General features: G+C 38.8%; 1 protein-coding gene and 1 pseudogene across 1 annotated transcript in view; both read right to left on the reverse strand.

The window, feature by feature from the left end:
* LOC141569540 (gamma-taxilin-like) overlaps positions 1–18872 on the reverse strand; it is a 300573-nt gene extending 281701 nt beyond the window's left edge. The window contains exon 1 of the mRNA XM_074323200.1: positions 18861–18872. The gene's annotated coding sequence lies outside the window, so the exon portion shown is untranslated. The remainder of the gene's footprint in view (positions 1–18860) is intronic.
* The window catches only part of LOC141569623 (gamma-taxilin-like), a 52067-nt pseudogene that overhangs the window by 11774 nt on the left and 20496 nt on the right, over positions 1–19797 (reverse strand).

Here is a 19797-nt window from a genome sequence, read left to right on the forward strand (position 1 = left end):
TGTTTCCATCTATTTGTATCTTCTTTCATTTCTTTCTTCAGTGTCTTATAATTTTCTGAGTACAGATCTTTTACTTCTTTGGTTAAATTTATTCCCAGGTATTTTATAGTCTTTGGAGCAATTGTAAATGGAATTGCTTTTTTAATTTCTCCTTCTGATGTTTTATTATTGGTATATACAAATGCAACTGATTTCTGAATATTAATTTTGTATCCTGCTACTTTACTAAATTCATCTATCAGCTCTAATAGTTTCTTGGTGGAGTCTTTAGGGTTCTCTAAATATAGTATCATATCATCTGCATATAATGACAGTTTTACTTCCTCCTTACCGATTTGGATGCCTTTTATTTCTTTTTCTTGTCTGATTGCTGTGGCTAGAACTTCCAGCACTATGTTGAATAGAAGTGGAGAAAGTGGGCAACCTTGCCTTGTTCCTGATTTTAAGGGGAATGGTTTTAGCTTTTCCCCATTGAGTATGATGTTAGCTGTGGGTCTATCATATATGGCCTTTATTATGTTGAGATATGATCCCTCTATTCCCACTTTCTTAAGGGTTTTTATCATGAATGGCTGCTGAATTTTATCAAATGCTTTTTCTGCGTCTATTGATATGATCATGTGATTTTTATTTTTCATTTTGTTAATGTGGTGTATCACATTAATTGATTTGCGGATGTTGAACCACCCTTGCATACCAGGGATGAATCCCACTTGATCATGGTGTATGATCTTTTTAATGTATTGCTGAATTCTGTTTGCTAGTATTTTGTTGAGGATTTTTGCATCTATGTCCATTAGCGATATCGGCCTGCAGTTTTCTTTTTTTGTGGTGTCTTTGTCTGATTTGGGGATCAGGGTGATAGTGGCTTCATAAAAAGTTTGGGAGTCTTCCCTCCCTCTGGATTTTTTGGAAGAGTTTGAGGAGAATAGGTGATAATTCTTTTTGGAACGTTCTGTAAAATTCACCGGTAAAGCCATCTGGTCCAGGGCTTTTGTTTGTTGGGAGATTGTTGATTACTGATTCAATTTCCTTGGTGGTAATCAGTCTATTCAGGTTTTCTGTCTCTTCTTGAGTTAGCCTTGGAAGGTTGTGTGCATCTAGGAAATTGTCCATTTCTTCCAGGTTGTCAAATTTGTTGGCTTACAGTTGCTCATAGTAATTTCTTAAAATTTTTTGTATCTCTGCGGTGTCTGTTGTCACTTCTCTTTCATTACTGATTTTATTAATTTGGGTCCTCTGTCTCCTTTTTTTTTAATGAGTCTGGCTAAAGGTTTGTCAATTTTGTTTATCTTCTCTAAGAACCAACTCTTGGATTCATTGATCTTTTGTATTGTTTTTCTGGTTTCTATTTCATTTATTTCCGCTCTGATCTTTATTATCTCCTTCCTTGTACTCCCTTTAGGCTTATTTTGTTGTTCTCTTTTCCAGATCCCTTAAATGTGAAGATAAACTGTTGACTAGTGATGTTTCTTGTTTCTTTAGGTAGGCCTGCAGTGCTATGAACTTCCCTCTTAGGACTGCTTTTGCCGCATCCCATAGATTTGGGGTCATTGTATTTTCATTTTCGTTGTCTCGAGATATCTTTTGATTTCTTCCTTGATCTCCTGCTTGACCCATTCATTATTTAGTAACATATTATTCAGCCTCCATGAATTTGTGTGTCTTCCAGTTTTTTTCCTGTAGTTCATTTCTAATTTCATAGCACTGTGGTCAGAGAAGACAATTGGTATGATTTCAATTTTCTTAAATTTATCCAGACTTGCTTTGTGGCCTAACATATGGTCTATCTTGGAGAATGTTCCATGTGCGCTTGAGAAGAACGTGTATTCTGCAGCATTGGGGTGGAATGCTCTGAAAATATCGATTAAATCCAAGTGGTCCAATGTGTCATTTAAGGCTGTTGTTTCCATATTGATTTTCTGTCTGGAAGACCTGTCCCTTGTTGTCAGAGGTGTGTTGAAGTCCCCTACTATGATAGTGTTACTGTTGATCTCTGTCTTTATGTCAGTCAATATCTGTTTTATATATTTAGGTGCTCCTATGTTGGGTGCATAGATGTTTACTAGGTTATGTCCTCTTGTCGGATAGATCCTTTTATTATTATATAGTGCCCATCTTTGTCTTTTAATATTTTCTTCATTTTAAAGTCTATTTTGTCAGAGATAAGTATTGCAACTCCAGCTTTTTTCTCATTTCCATTTGCATGGAATATCTTACTCCAACCCTTCACTTTCAGCCTGTGTGTGTCTTTTGATCTGAGGTGAGTCTCTTGTATACAGCATATACAAGGGTCTTGCTTTCTTATCCACTCAGCCACCCTATGTCTCTTGATTGGAGCATTTAAACCATTTACATTTAAAGTGATTATTGATAAGTACATAGTTATTGCCATTTTTAAATTTGTAGTTAGGTTGTTTTCATCTTTCTTCTATTTACAGAAAACCTTTTAGTATTTCTTGCAATCCTGGCTTGGTGGTAATGAATTCCTTTAGCTTATTCTTTTCTGGGAAGCTCTTTATCTCTCCATCAACTTTAAATGATAGCCTTGCTGGATAAAGCAACCTAGGTTGTAGGCCTTTGTTTTCCATCACTTTGAGTATCTCCTGCCACTCCTTCCTGGCCTTCAATGTTTCTGCAGAAAAGTCATTTGATAGTCTTATGGGAGTTCCCTTGTATGTAACCCTCTGTCTTTCTCTTGCTGCTTTTAGGATTCTCTCTTTGTCTTTAATCTTCGCCATTTTAACTATAATGTGTCTTGGAGTGGACCTGTTTGGGTTTATCCTGGTTGGAACTCTGCACTTCCTGGGCTTGTATGTTGGTTTCCTTCATCAGGTTAGGGAAATTTTCAGACATTATTACTTCAAATATGTTCTCAATCCCTTGTTTCTTCTCTTCACCTTCTGGTATTCCTATGATGTGCATGTTGTTGCGCTTGATGTTATCCCATAGGTCTCTTAAACCATCTTCATTGTTTTTTATTATTTTTTCTTTCTGTTGTTCTGTTTTGGTGATCTCTGCTAACTTGTCTTCTAAGTCGCTGATTCGATCCTCTGCTTCATCTAACCTGCTGTTAATTCCTTCAAGTGAATTCTTTATTTCGGTAATTGTGTTCTTTAATTCTAACTGGTTGTTCGTTATGATTTCTACATCCTTCTTGATGTCCTCTCTAAGCTCATTAAACATTCTTATCATCAGTATTCTGAACTCTGTCTCTGATAGTTTGGTTACCACTGCTTCATTTAGTTCCATTTCTGGAGGTTTCTTCTGTTCTTTTATTTGGGATATGTTTCTTTGTTTCCTCATTCTGGCTGACTCTCTGTGTTTGCTTCGATGTATTAGGTAGATGCCCTGGAGTTCTTAGTTCTTGCTGGATTAGTATGTAATAAATGTCCTTTATATTTCACTTGCACTACTTCGTTCTTCTCCCCTGTGTGTGCTCCAAAAGTGACTCTTGTGTTGTGTATATTGTCCTGTTAAAGAAGATCTTTAATTGCTTTTCACTTGTGAGTAGGTGGGGTTAACTCCTATGCTGACTAGTTGTGAGACTTGGCTCTGCCCATGCAGGGTGTTCTGCTGCGTGAGGGTTGACCACTTAGATGTGGTTTGGCCTCTATGTGCCTGTAAAGAATCCCCTCTGGGTGTGTCACTTGTAGGTCAAACCCGGTAGTACTCTGGTTTGGTCTGGAGTTGGCCTCTGGGTATGTTGAATCTTGTGCCTCTTAAGCTGGGCCCTGGTAGGGCAATTTCAGAACAAAACAAATCACCAAGCACAACAACAACAAGGAAAAAATCAAATACATTCACATGTAAAAAACAATCGACAACCCCCACTCGACACAGGCAAAGATGTCAAAGATATAAAGACAAATCAAAACAGAACAAAAAACAGCACCAGTCGTGGCTTAAGCCCACCAAGTAATCTCCAGGTTGTTCTCTGCTGTAGCACAGAGTCCCCTGCATATTGTGCCGGTAGAGCCGGTCACCTGGTGCCCAGAGTGACGTTGGGGCTACAGCTTTAGATGCGTGGGGCTGAGGGGTCTGGACAGTAGCTTTTACAAAGCCAGTGCAGTTTCTGCCCTTCCTGCACATACGTACACTGAGAGTAGCACCACCAGCCCTGTGTCCAGTTCTCCTAAGTCTTAGGGCACCTCTTCCTTGTGTGTGTGTGTGTGGCGGGCGGGAGATTTCTCAGGGGCTGAAAGCTGAGAGCTGCGTCTGCCACTTACTGCTGATCCCTGGGAGTGCCTCCGCCGATGTTATTGCCCCGCCCTAGGCAGGCCAGAAAGGGTGGGGGCTGGGGACGGGAGGAGGGGTCCTCTCTTTCCCAGCCCAGCTGTGTCACACCCTTCCCACAGGCCAGAAAAGGTGGTGGCTGGCGATGGATGAATCCCCCCTCTCCTAGGCCAGCGAAAACCACACTCCTCTCAGCCTCCTCCCTGGGCCAGAGCCGCCCACCAGTCTTCCCAGAGCCCAAGCACCAAGGCTCCTCTGTAATCTGACACTGCTCTTCAGATCAGGTGGACTAAGGCTTAACTGGAGGTATCAGTGGAGGTTGATTGCCTCAAATGCTAGATATGCTGCCTCTGCGTGGTGAGAGGTCTGCTGTGGGACGCAGAGTAAAGCGTCTGCCTCCTGGCTTATGCGTTCTCTCTTTGTCCTGGGAACGCCTGCATCTCTGCAGCTGGGGATGTGGTTGCCCGCCCTAGGCCAGCCAGAAAGGGTGGGGGCTGGGGATGAAGGAGGGTCTTCTCTTCCCAGCCCGCTGTCTTACACTCTTCCCACAGGCCAGAAAAGGTGGTGGCTGGGGACGGAAGATTCCCCTCCCATCCCAGCAAACCTCCTCCCTCCCTGGGCCAGAGCCGCCCGCCTGTCTTCCGGAGCCCGGGTCCTCTGTAATCTGCCACTGCTCCTTAGTGCAGCGGCCAGATCAAGTCTCTAGAAAGGCGGGGGAGGGTCGGAAGAGCGGGGGGAGGGGCCCAAGTATGGAGTTTGTGTCCTTTGTCCAGCCTAAGGCTTAATTGGAGGTATCAGCTGAAGTTATTGCCTCAAATGCTGGATATGCTGCCCCTGCGGCGGGAGAGGTACGCTGTGGGATGCAGGGCAAAGCGCCCACCTCCTGGCTTCCATGCTCTCCTCCGTCCTGGGATCTCCTGCGTATCTGTAGCCGTGGGTGTGGGCTGGATTTTCACAGGCACAGGTGCGGAGCAGATTTCCACAACCCGAGGGTGGGGGCCGAATTTCTACAGCCACAGGTGTGGACCACGATTCAAACCCACGTCCCCACCGCCGCCACAGGTGCGGCGTGTCTCCACTCCGCTCCCTTCCTTCTTCCCCTGCTCGCCCAATTTTTCCCCACCTGCAAGTAATCCCTGCGCGAGTCTCTTCGCTGTTCTGCATGATGAGCAGAGAGTCCTTTGATGGGTTATAAGCTTCCCGTTTCTGGTAAGATCGGACGGAGAACTCAAAAAGTGCGCCCCGCTGCCGCCATTCCTATGACGTCTGACTTCTTTCTTTACCTGAAGATAAAGGAAATGTTGAAAGGAAGACATTTGATGACATTTAGTATATCAAGAGTAATATGTCAATAACTCTGATATTCATTCCAGAAAAAAGTTACAAAATTGCTTTGAAGGGTAGACTCGGTGCTGTCATTGGAGCATAGCTTCCCAAGGGGAGTACTTTGAAAGTGAGTGTCGTGATATTCAGCAATGAAGTATGTTGCACTTTTTCTAGGATGAGTTCGCAAACTTAATTTTGTAACCTCATACACAACTTATATCTTTACCCATTTTAATTGGTCAGTTTTTCAATTATTATCTTTAACCTGTTCAATTACCTACTTAGTCTGTTATTCTGTAAAAATGCAACAAACAGAAAAAACACCATTTTACTAAATTCTAGCATAATAATGGCAGGAGATGCATCCTATGAAAAATCCAAAACCACTTACTCCCTGCAAAATTGATCTCTGAACGGTAGGAAACTAAAATGAGCAGGATAACACCAAACTGCCTTCCAATCTAGACACTACTTGACTTCCATAGTAGCTTATAAAATAAATGCAATGATCAGGTTCGGCAGCCACAGATCATTCCTATCAAGTTTTTCTTCACTGGTTAAGTGGACACCAAGAGGAGTGGTGATGGAATAAAAGGTCCATTTTTTTTTCTCTCCCAAACAGTATAGTAGGTGGAATGCAAAGGTAACTATATACAGTAGTAGATTATCATAGATCTGAGATATTGAGTATTTTGAAGCCACATATTTATTATTTCTTGTTAGGCTGGATATGGGGGTAAAAACAATCGATATACGAAAATCATCTTATTCTAGTATCACATGTCAAACAAGTAAACTTAACCTATCGCCTGAAAATTACCTCACTTGTCCAAATCCATTGACGTCTATGACAATCCCAATTAGTCCTTCATTCACATGGTGCCTAGTCCTTTCCTAAGAAATGTCTGACTTCCACTGTGCACATATAATAGCTGTAAAATTCTGTCCTGTGACATTAGTTTAAAGTTCACAATGAATGGTGAAAAGTTTTTGGTAAACTGAGCTAAATAAAGAAAACTTCTTTCTTTACCTCCTTGCTCAGGGTGGACTGTCCAGTGAGAGCTTCAGCTTCTCTCCCAATTCAATGTTTTCCTGCTGGAATTTGGTGTTGTGAATTTCATGCTGTTTCAGCTGTACTTGGATTGCTTTTAAAGTAAATTGGAAATGTGAAGTTGCTTTTTTACAACTTTCTTCTTCTTCTCGGGCTTGCTGCATATTTTCTTCCTTATTATCCAAAATAATTAATGTTAATAGAATAAACCTATAGATAAAGTGCTCAAAAACAGCTACTGCTAGCATTGTGAGTTCATTTTATGCTGCCCAAGGTGTTGCTTCTGACCGACAATTCTTTCTCCTGATCTATGACCAGAAAGCTCTCACTTAAAAGCAACCACATTTTCCTTAGTAAATAATCAGAGACACAAAGTACCCTGCTATAAAATAAGGATAATCTGACCATCTGGATGGATATTCCCTGCACTAAAGTAAAAGTGAGAAGCTTCTCCGCACAGTCTGCTTAGCTCCTTCCACATTATTTTCCCAACTACCTTACTCAGTGGTTAGGCAAGACATCACCTGCATCACATCAGCCTTAAGAGATTATAACATCTAACAGCTTACTTTTTGTGTTACACCTTCCATTCCATAGAGGGCAAGGGACAAATGAAACCTTTATTTTAAAAAGCTTACTTTTAATTCTTCCTGTGATATAAGCATCAAAGACATTTATCTAAACAATTATCAGTACAGTCAAAGTGCTGACTTGCTATGGAGGACAGGGGGACAACAGGCTACTTTTATTGTATCAAAATCCTAGGTTTCAAAAGCGAGGAAAAGAACACCCTCATACCAGGTGAGGATTAGTTTCATGAATGGTCCTACATTCTAGGACCGTGTGTTTGCTGTAATAGGGTAATTAGAAATTCTGCTTACTTGAAATCATACTTCAACTGTACCTTCTTACCTATTGCTAAAAGCAGACATGTTTCCATCATGGGAATTACTTCTAATGATTCTGCTCTTTCCTTCATTCCATGTCAATGCAAATCTTGATACCTGCTCCCTCTTGCTTTATCATCAACCAAGGAAAAAGTAACAGTCTCAAGCATTTAGCAACTGAACAGCTGAAGAAAGCCAGAGAGTAGTTAAGTAAACCAGTCAATCAGCATCCATAGCAGAGCTGTAAAAACTGCTTTTCATTCTCAAACATATTCCAACTCAAGTCTATTGCTACTAGTTTCTTCACTTCAGCTGGACTGTTCACTCCTTATGCAAGGACGACATGGTAATCAACTATATTAATGACCACCAGAATATCTGGCAACCTTGAGCTTCCTAAGCAGGAGAACTGTGGATATAACATTCCTGAGCAGGACACTAGGTCCCCTGTGATCAAATGTGAGGACCATGAAGGAGCTCTACCTTGCATCTGAAAACAAAAGTTACATAGAAAGGGAATCTTAGATTTACAATGACCTCACTACACAACACTAGCCCAAGCAAAATATGTGTCAAGGTAGTAAGTGTCTGAGAACACACAAAGCCCTCTCTTCTCTCTGCTCAGGAACCTAATCTACCAGATGTACGAAATAACCTAGGAGCCATGTCTATAACTAAATCTGCTAAAGAAAGTGAAGCAACGATTTACTTCAGATAGATGCACAGTGAACCAACTAACCTTTAATGATTTGTTGTGATGCTGAAGTTCCCTGTAAAGAGACTTTAGTTTGCTTCTCACCAAGGCAGCCTTGCTGTGTTCACTCTGCAAATGAACTGTCTCCTTCATGATCTGGATTTGTGTCTTCTTTAGAATCTTCATTCGCTTCTGATTATTTTTGTTATCCTCCAGCTAAAGTAACAAGCAAGTTACATTTATCTAGAAAGTGCAGTAAAACTTCTGAGTCACAGTTGAAAGTATTGGAATTACAGTCATGGAACCTTTCCTAATACCCACTTAATCAGTTGTGGAAGGAAAGTATACAAATAATTAAGTGTACAAAGAAAACCAATCTGAACATCTTTTTTCTTAAAAACAAAAATGAATCTTTTAGGAAAACGTCTTATGAATCAACACTGTCTAGTTTTACTTTTCTACAAGAACATACAGAAACTGATTACTGAAACAAATAACCAGCCCTCAGGAGTCCTGGTGCGAACACAATATTATAGATAGAGAGCCATTTTCTCTATTTTACCATAACCAATAAAATGGCAGTCTTCTGGACACTTCAATAAAGCTTTAATGAGGAATAGATGTTGATAAGTCAAACGTCTGAAGAAAAAGTAGCTCATGCCCAAGAAGCATGTCAAGCAACATATTCACAGATATTAAAAACACTTTAATTAGGTTACATATTTATAGCTATTAAGAACACCTTTGTTGACACCTTAAAGAACTAGAAAAAGAAGAATAAATGAAACCCAAAGTCAGCAGAAGAAAGAAAATAATTAAAATCACAGCAGAACTAAATGAACTAGAGAACAAAAAGACAACAGGAAAAAATAATGCAACAAAGAAGTGGTTCTTTGAAAAGATTTATAAAATTAACAAACCCTTGGCTGGACTCACCAAGCTAAATATATATATATATATATATATATATATATATATATATATATATATATATATATATATATATATATATATAAACAAAATTAGAAATGAAAGAGGGAAAGTTATCATTGATGCCACAGAAATAAAAAGGAACATCCAAGAATACTATGAAGGGCTACAGAAATGGATATGTTCTTAGAAACATATAGTCTTCCTAAGCTGAATCACAAAGAATTGGAAAATCTAAATAGACTGATCAAAAGTAAGGAAATTGAATCAGTCATCCAAAACCTTCCCGAAGGCAAAAGTCCAAAACCAGATGGTTTCACAACTGAATTCCACCAAACATTCAAAGAGGATTTAATACCTGTCCTACACAACCTTTCCCCAAAAAATCAAAGACAAGACAATACTCCCTAACTCAATTTATGAGGCCAGCATTACCAAGATACCAAAACCTGGTAATGATAAGACACAAAAAAGAAAATTACAGACCAATCTCTGATGAATACATGTGCAAAAATCCTAAACAAAATTCTAGAAAATCAAATGCAACAATGCATAGAAAAGATTATCTTTCATGACCAAGTAAGGTTCATCACAGAGGTACAAGGATGGTTCAACATATGCAAAACAATCAATGTGGTACCACATAAACAAAACAAAGGACAAAAATCATATGATTATATCAACAGATGCAGAAAAGCATTTGATTTGATAAAACATCCATTTATGATTAAAACACTTAATAAAATAGGTACAGAAGGAAAATACCTTAACATAATAAATGCCATATATGACAAACCATCAGCTACTATCATAATTAATGGTAAAATACCAAAGCATGTTGCTCCACCCAGGACATGAGACGGCTGTCCCCTAACACCTCTGTTTTTTCATCATACTTTTGGAAGTCCTAGCTAGAGCAATCAGGCAAGATAAATAAATAAAAGACAACCAAATTGGACTGAAGAAGTTAAATTGTCACTCTTTGCAGATGACAGGATGCTATATATGGAAAACCCTAAAAACTCCATCAAAAAGCTATTAGAAACAATAAATGAATACAGTAAAGTTGCCGGCTACAAAATCAATGTACAAAAGTTCATTGCATTCCTATATATTAACAATGGAATATCAGAAAAATAAATAAATAAATAAAAACAATTCATTTTGCCAATTAAAAAAAAAACACACATTCTTATGGCCAATAGACATATGAAAAAATCTTCAACATCACTAATCATCAGAGAAATGCAAATAAAAAGCATAATGAGATACCACCTCACACAAGTTAGAATGGCTATCATCAGAATGAGAAATAATAACAAGTGTTGGAGAGGCAGTGGAGAAAAAAGAACCCTCATATGCTGTTGGTGGGAATTTGGATTGGTGCAGCCACTATGGAAGCAACATAAGAGATTCCTCAAAAAATCGAGTTACCGTATGACCCAGTAATCCCTCTCCTGGGAATCTACCCAAAAAATCTGAAAACACTTATCCATAAAGACACGTGTGTTCAAGTGTTCATGGCAGTTTTATTTACGGTGGCCAAGACATGGAAACAACCAAAATGTCAATTGATAGATGAATGGATAAAGTTGTGGTATATACACACAATGGAATACTATTTGGCAACAAGAAAAGATGAAATAGGACCATTTGTCACAACATGGATGGATCTTGAGATTATAATGCTAAGCGAAATAAGTCAGACAGAAAAAGTAGAAAGGAGTATGATTTCACTGATATGTGGTATATAAACCTGAAAACAGCAAAAGAATAAGATAAACAAATGAAGGAAGAAAAACTCAGAGGTGTACACAATAGATTAGGGATTACCAGATGGTAGGAGGGGAGAGGGGTTCTAGAGGAAGGTAAACAGAGTCTAATATATGGTGATGGAAAGATAACTGACTCTGGGTGGTAAACACAGAATGTGAGATATAGATAATGTATTACAGAATTGTTCACCTGACATCTATGTAAATTTACTAACAATTGTCACCCCAATAAACTTTAATTTATAAAAACAAAAGAAAAAATATTATAGTCCAAGAAGTGCAATGAGAAGGTATTTTTTATTTAATAAACATTATGTACTGAGCATGGACTATACACTCTTCCCATACTTCATCTTGTAATTATTTCCCCCATTTAAAAAAAAAGTAAAAATAAGACTCGAGATGTTACTTTCCCAAGGTCACATAGATATCTCATGGCAATGCCAAGATGCAAACCAAAAGTCTTTTATATTAAGGTATGATAACTCTGATGCCTGTATTTCCTTAAAAGTATGGATTCTCCTGAAATCTTAAAATCACATACATACCAAGAGCATTTAGAAAGTTTGGCTGGTTCTTCTATCTATTAGAAATTAGCTTTTCAGGAGAGTGACATCACCAAAAAGGCAGCTTGAGGTGAGAATCTGAAAATCTACCCTGGAATTTACAACAAATTGAGCAACTATAACTCCACAAAGGACTCCTTGCACAGCAGACAGGCAAGACGAAGAGGCTTACTACTGAATTCACCTAAAGGTAGGCAAATTGCATGAGCAGGGAAGGAGGGATGGGAGAAGTGTGGAGAGTGGGGCCACATGGGCACAGGACACAGACCTAGCTCAGTGCTGCGAGCTCACTGCATCCCAGAACTACCACAGCTGTGGGGGAGGGAAGAACTTGGACTGCTAGGGCTCCACTTATGGCCCACTGGCTGAGGGCCAGCATATAATACGGCTGAATGCAAAGCTCACAGCAGAGTCCTTGGAGCAAAGACTGAGGGGAGAAAGCTGAAAACAGTGGTTTAAGCCCTGTTTGGGACAGAGTCCCAGAAAGAAGTTTACAGGCTCTGGACCTCGCATGGGGAGGTGCTGGCTCAGGTAGTGATTGGCCATCAGCTGTGATTGGTTGGCCATCAGCTGTAGCCAGTTGGCTAATTGGTAACTGATGTAACTCCAGTGCTGCGTTGATTGGTTGGTTGGTTGGCAGACAACTGGATAGCTGACTGCAGATAGTGTGGTTACTATTGCCTGTGTCTCGCCCAGCCAACAGAGAGAATATAGTCGTATGACTCCCCTATCTATGGCTCCATGGGTGTTCCTTTTTGGGCTAGCCATATCCTGCATTCTTATGTGGGGAGCAGGAGAGGGGCCCTGTTGGCCACCTCGCATGACACCCTCACTGCCAGAGAGAATTAAAGTCTTAGGCACTGAGACTAGCTGCCTCCTCCCTACCATCCCAGAGCTCACCCTTCCCCACCTACACAGTGCTAGAAGGGGAACAGTAGCAGTCAGTTCAAATGAACATAATATTTGCAGTTCTGAAACTGTGGTCAGCAGACAGAGAGTCCCAGCCCAACTAGTTCTGGCAGCAGAGGGGAGGGAACTGTGGAAGCAGGACTGGCTGTGGTGGTGGTCGCCAATATTGCTCTGGGCCACCTCTCACAACCCACCCCACCCTGTTCCCACCTATCTGGGCGGACCGCTGCAGAAGTAAACAGAACTGCTGAAACACACAGGCTCTGAATCTGGTGCAAGAAAAGCTTTGGAACTTCAAAAGCTCTATGACCCAGGCAAACTGTTAACAGAGGAGAAGCCGGTCTCTCAGGGAATCCCTCCATTGTGTGAGAAGCCAGAATAGTAGCCAGAGAAAACATAGCACTATTGTGTGAGAGAGAAACAGAGGCTGCAGTCGGAGAGAAAATAAAACACTCTACCAACAAGTACTGGAAAACAAAAGAAAGACCTCTTCCTAACAACCTGTTGCAGAATCCACTCCTGTAGATGTCTAGGAAGAGAAATAATAAATCAGTAATTGCCATGAATAACCAAGGCAACAAGAAAGCTCAGGAAGAAAGTGAAAAGTCTTCAGAAAAGGAACTTAAAGATATGGAAATATGTGACTTAAACGACAGAGAATTCAAGATTGCAGTTCTGAAAAAACTCAACGAGAGGCAAGAAAACAAAGAAAGGCAGTATAACGAACTCAGAAACACAATCAAAGAACAACATGAGCATTTTACGAAAGAGATTGAAACTTTAAAAAAGAACCAAATAGAATTTCTGGAGATTAAGAACTCAATAGAAGAAATTAAGACTGAAATAGCCAGCTTAGATACTAGAGTTGACCAGATGGAGGAAAGAATCAGTGACATCGAAGATAGAAACCTGGAAATTACACAGATGGAGGAAGAAAGAGACTTGAGATTTAAAAAATTAAAGAACTCTACAAGAACTTTCTGACTCCATCAGAAAGAGCAAGATAAAATAATGGGCATACCAGAAGGAGAAAAAAGAGAGAAGGGAACAGAGAATATATTCAAACAAATTGTTGATGAGAACTTCCCAAACTTGTGGACAGAACTGGATCCTCGAATCTAAGAAGCAACTAGAACACCTAATTACCTCAATCCCAACAGGCCTTCTCCAAAGCATATTGTATTGAAGCTATCTCAAATCAACGACAAAAAAAGAATCCTCAAGGCAGCCAGGGAAAAGAAGATGGTAACCAACAAAGGAAAGCCCATTAGATTATCATCAGATTTTTCAGCAGAAACTCTACAAGCCAGGGGGAGTGGAACCAAATATTCAAACTATTGAAAGAGAGAAATTATGAGCCAAGAATAATATATCCAGCAAAGATATCCTTTAGATATGAAGGAGGAATAAAGACCTTTCCAGACATACAGAAGCTGAGGGAATTTTCTAATACACGACCTGCACTACAAGAAATACTAAAGGAGGCTATTCGACCACCATCAACAGGGACAATTTGTGGCAACCAAAACATAAAAAAGGGGAGAGTAAAGGCCTGAACCGGAATATGGGAATGGAGAAAGTAAGCGTGCTGAAGAAAATGGAATACTCTAAATATCAAACTTTCTTTTACATAAACTTAAGGGTAACCACTCAAAAAAAAATCCAGAACTGAAATATATACTGTAATAAAAGAAGAAACAGAGGGAAACATCATAGAATACCACCACACAGAAATAATAGACAACAACAAAAAGGCAAAGAAACAATGGAGACACAGCCTTACCAGAAAACTAAAGATAGAATGACAGGAAATCCTCACATATCAATAATCACCCTAAATGTAAATGGACTGAACTCACCAATAAAAAGGCACAGAGTAGCAGATTGGATCAAAAAACTAAACCCAACCATATGCTGTCTCCAAGAGACACATCTCAGCTACAAGGACAAGCATAGACTCAAAGTGAAAGGGTGGAAATTGACACTCCAAGCAAATGGTACCCAGAGAAAATCAGGTGTAGACATAATGATATCAGATGAAACAGAATTCAGGTGAAAAAGATAACAAGAGACATAGATGGACATTTCATAATGGTGAAGGGGACTGTACAACAAGAAGACATAACAGTCATCAATATTTATGCCCCCAATCAGGGAGCACCGAAATATACCAAGCAACTACTAACAGAACTAAAGGGAGAAATTGACCAAAACACAATTATACTAGGGGACTTAAATACATCATTGACAGCTATGGACAGATCATCCAAACAGAAAATAAATAACAAAATAGTAGCTCTAAATGACACATTAGATGAAATGGACATAATTGACATTTATAGAGCACTTCATCCTAAAACATCAGACTATACATTCTTTTCTAGTGTATACGGAACATTCTCAAGGATAGACCATATATTGGGGAAAAAAATCAGCCTCAGCAAATTTAAGAAGATTGAAATCATACCAAGCATATTCTCTGATCACAAGGCTTTGAACTTGAATATCAACTGCAAAAAGAAAGCAGGAAAAAACACAAAGACATGGAGATTAAACAAAATACTTTTAAAGAACGACTGGGTCAAGGAAGAAATTAGAGGAGAGATTAAAAGATACATAGAAACAAGTGACAATGAAAATACATCCTACCAAAATTTTGGGGATGCAATGAAAGCAGTTTTAAGAGGGAAATTTATATCATTACAGGCCTATCTCAAGAAACAAGAAAACTCCCAAATAAATAATCTCATGTTACACCTTAAAGAACTAGATAAAGAACAAGTGAAACCCAAAGTCAGCAGAAGAAAGGAAATAACAAAAATCAGAGCAGAACTAAATGAAATAGAGAACAAAAAGACAATAGAAAAATTAATGTGACAAAGAGCCGGTTCTTTGAAAAGATTAACAAAATTGACAAACCCTTGGCTAGACTCACTAAGATAAAAAGAGAGAAGACACTAATTAACAAAATCCGAAATGAAAAAGGGGAAGTTATCACGGACACCACAGAAATACAAAGGATCATCCAAGAATACTATGAAGGACTATATGCCACCAAATTCAATAACCTAGAAGAAATGGACAAGTTCTTAGAAACATATAGCCTTCCAAGGCTGAACCATGAAGAACTGGAAAATCTAAACAGACCGATCACCAGTAACGAAATTGAATCAGTCATCCAAAACCTTCCCAAAAGCAAAAGTCCGGGACCAGATGGCTTCACTAGTGAATTCTACCAAACCTTCAAAGAGGATCTAATACCAATCCTGCTCAAACTCTTCCAAAATATTGAAGAAGAGACAGTACTCCCTAACTCATTTTATGAGGCCAACATTACCCTGATACCAAAACCTGCTAAGGACAACACAATAAAAGAAAACTGCAGACCAATATCTCTGATGAATACAGATGCAAAAATCCTAAACAGAATTCTAGCAAATCGAATACAACAATGCGTAAAAATATTATTCATCACAACCAAGTGGGGTTCATCCCCGGAGCACAAGGATGGTTCAACATCCGCAAATCCATCAATGTGATACATCACATAAACAAAATAAAGGACAAAATCACATGATTATATCAATTGATGCAGAAAAAGCATTTGACAAGATACAACATCCATTTATGATTAAAACACTTAATAAAATAGTTACAGAAGGAAAATACCTTAACATAGTAAAGGCCATATATGACAAGCCCTCAGCTAATCTCATAATTAACGGTGAAAAACTGAAGCCTTTGCTCTACATTCAGGAACATGACAGGGCTGTCCCCTATCACCTCTGCTTTTCAACATAGTGTTGGAAGTCCTTGCCAGAGCAATCAGGCAAGAGAAAGAAATAAAAGGCATCCAAATTGGGAATGAAGAAGTTAAATTATCACTCTTTGCAGATGACATGATGCTATATATAGAAAACCCTAAAGACTCCACCAAACAGCTATTAGAAACAATCAAGGAATACAGTAAAGTTGCTGGCTGCAAAATCAACATACAAAAGTCCCTTGCATTCCTATATACTAACAATCAAATTTCAGAAAAAGAAATAAAAAAAAAACAATTCATTTTGCAGTTGCAGCAAAAAGAATGAAATACCAGGAATAAACTTATCCAAGGATGTGAAAGACCTATATGCTGAAAACTATAAGACATTTTTGAAAGAAATTGAAGAAGACACAAAGAAATGGAAAGACATTCCGTGCTCATGGATTGGAAGAATCAACATAGTTAAAATGGCCATATTACCCAAAGCAATATACAGATTCAATGCAATCCCCATCAGAATCCCAATGGCATTTTTTAAAGTAATAGAACAAAAAATCATCAGATTTGTTTGGAACCACAAAAGACCCCGAATAGCCAAAGCAATCTTAAGAAAAAAGAACAATACTGGAGTTATCACATTCCCTATCTTCAGATTGTACTACCAGGCTACAATAATCAAAACAGCATGGTATTGGCAGAATAACAGACACATAGACGAATGGAATAAAATTGAGAACCCAGAAATAAAACCACATAAATATGGGCAGATAATTTTTGACAAAGAAGCTAAAAACATACAATGGAGGAAAGACAGCCTCTTCAATAAATGGTGCTGGGAGAATTGGATAGCCATGTGTAAAAGAATGAAACTGGATTGCTATTTGTCACCATTCACCAAAATTAATTCAAAATGGATCAAAGACTTAAGCATAAGACCTGACACAATAAACTGCATAGAAGAAAACATAGGTACTAAACTTATGGACCTTGGGTTCAAAGAGCATTTTATGAATCTGACTCCAAAGGCAATAGAAGTAAAAGCTAAAATAAACAAATGGGACTATATGAAACTTAAAAGCTTCTGCACAGCAAAAGAAACCATCGACAAAATAAAGAGGCCACCAACTGAATGGGAGAAGATTTTTGCAAACAGTGCCTCTGATAAGGGGCTAATATCCAGAATATACAAGGAACTCATGCAACTCAACAACAAAAAAACAAACAACCCAATTGAAAAATGGGCAGAGGACCTGAAGAGACATTTCTCCAAAGAGGACATACAAATGGCAAATAGACATATGAAAAAATGCTCAACATCACTAATCATCAGAGAAATGCAAATCAAAACCACAATGAGATATCACCTCACCCCAGTCAGAATGGCTATCATCAACAAGACAAATAGTAACAAGTGTTGGAGAGGCTGTGGAGAAAAAGGAACCCTCATACACTGTTGGTGGGAATGCAGACTGGTGCAGCCATTATGGAAGGCAGTGTGGAGGTTCCTCAAAAAATTACGAATAGAATTACCATATGACCCAGCAATCCCTCTCCTGGGTATCTACCCAAAGAATCTGAAAACATTTATACATAAAGACACATGTGTCCAATGTTCACTGCAGCTTTGTCTATGGTGGCCAAGACACGGAAACAACCAAAATGTCCTTTGATAGATGAATGGATAAAGAAGTTGTGGTATATAAACACAATGGAATACTATTCGGCGGTAAGAAAAGATCATATAGGAACATTTGTTACAACATGGATGGATCTTGAGAGTGTAATGCTGAGCGAAATAAGTCAGACAGAAAAAGCAGAGAAACATGTGATTTCACTTATATGAGGTATATAAACCAAAAACAACAAAAGAACAAGACAAACAAATTAGAAACAGAAACTCATAGACACAGACAATAGTTTTGTGGTTATCAGAGGGTAAGAGGGGTGGGGGGTGGGAGATGAGGGTAAGGGGGATCAAATATAAGGAAGGAAGTTGTATGATGGAAGGAGAACTGACTCTAGGTAGTGAACACACAACGTGATTATAGATGATGTAGTACAGAACTGTGCACCTGAAATCTATGTAGTTTTGCTGACAATTGTCACCCCAATAAATTTAAAAAATAAATTAAGAAAAATTATTTCTGCAAACTTTAAAGTCTTCAAGGATAGCATAAATTTGATAATGGAAAAAAAATCCCATTTGAATCATGTATTGAAGTACTCACATCAGACAACGGAAATGTTACATATAATAGTATAAACCAGTGAGGCACAATAAAGCTTTTAGATTTCATTCATGAAATACAACATGTCACATTCTTAGGCAAAACTATCAAAACAAGACAGCAGAAGAGTGGAAAACATCCTCTGAAATCCAGTCTTATTAACACATGTTCTAGAAAATGGATCACATTTGTCACTTCCAAATTTCAATGAATATTCCTTAAAGAAAACTGAGCACATAAACAGTTTTAACAGTAATTATTGGTTGGATTGTGTTAAAGGATCTAACAACAGGGAACTCAAAGTCCACTTCTACCACAAAGACCACTTCTATCAAACTCGCCACAAATGTTTTTAGGGAAAACAAGCCTTGATTATTCAGAGAGAAGTGACAAAGATTCCAGTAACTAAACTTACTACTCTTTTATTTTTGCTTCCTGCATATAATTGCAGCAGACCAAAGAAAATAGATGTATTAGCTAAACAGCACATACCTCAAAACTGGCCATATTCCATAGTCACTGTGCTGCAGAAAATATAAGCACAATGAGTAGCATGTGAAAACGTCCAACCACTGAGCAGAGATTAATTATTACCTAAGGTTTTTCCTTAGTTCCTGTTGCACTTTGTATCTTGTTCACTATCAGAGGGATCTGTTCCACCTTCTGGCCCAGGAGGTTCCTCTTCTGACACATGAATACAGTACACTGGGCTCACCAAACTCTATACAGATACTGCCTTCATCCTCTTCCAGTGAATGTCTATTAATTCTGCCACCAGGATTTGACTCACGATGCTGAAGATTATTCTTTGACTGAGATTTACACAGCATACATGCTTTTTCTCCTATCCTGCAAATGCTCGATTCTTCCATCGTGCCAATCACAAGCTAGAGGAAATGAGAAGGAAAAACATATGGAGGAAGAGGTTAAGTCAAAGGTAATCAAGGGAGGAAAAATAGGCAGTTGAGAAAAATACAGTTATCCATTTCCTTGTCTGTGTTTAAATGTACTTTTTTATTTTTTTACTTCTTGTACATGGTACAATCAATAAGCATGTCATCATTTGACATCGCCCCAATTTCATAGTGGTTTATAAAATAATGACACTTCTTTTACCAAAGGTGGCAAAAGAACAAGGACTGTCATAATTGGGGATTACAGAACATCAAGGCTCTTACCCTTCACCAGTTAATAGCAGGCAGAATATATCAGAATCAACTCCTGAAGATCTCTGGAATCTTCTAAAACACAACACAAAATAAAAGCCCAGAGACCAAATGAAAAGCTTAGTGAATAAAAAAGCTACTATGTAGTAAGCGAGCACTATGTGACTCAAACGTCCTGCCTGCAATTCCCCGTACGCTAGGTCAACAGTGGCCTAAAAACAGCTGCCTACACTATCAGTGCAGGCTACCAGTTCCAAGGAAAC

Source organism: Rhinolophus sinicus, chromosome X (assembly GCF_036562045.2).
Source record: "Rhinolophus sinicus isolate RSC01 chromosome X, ASM3656204v1, whole genome shotgun sequence".
Classification (NCBI taxonomy): Eukaryota; Metazoa; Chordata; class Mammalia; order Chiroptera; family Rhinolophidae; genus Rhinolophus; species Rhinolophus sinicus.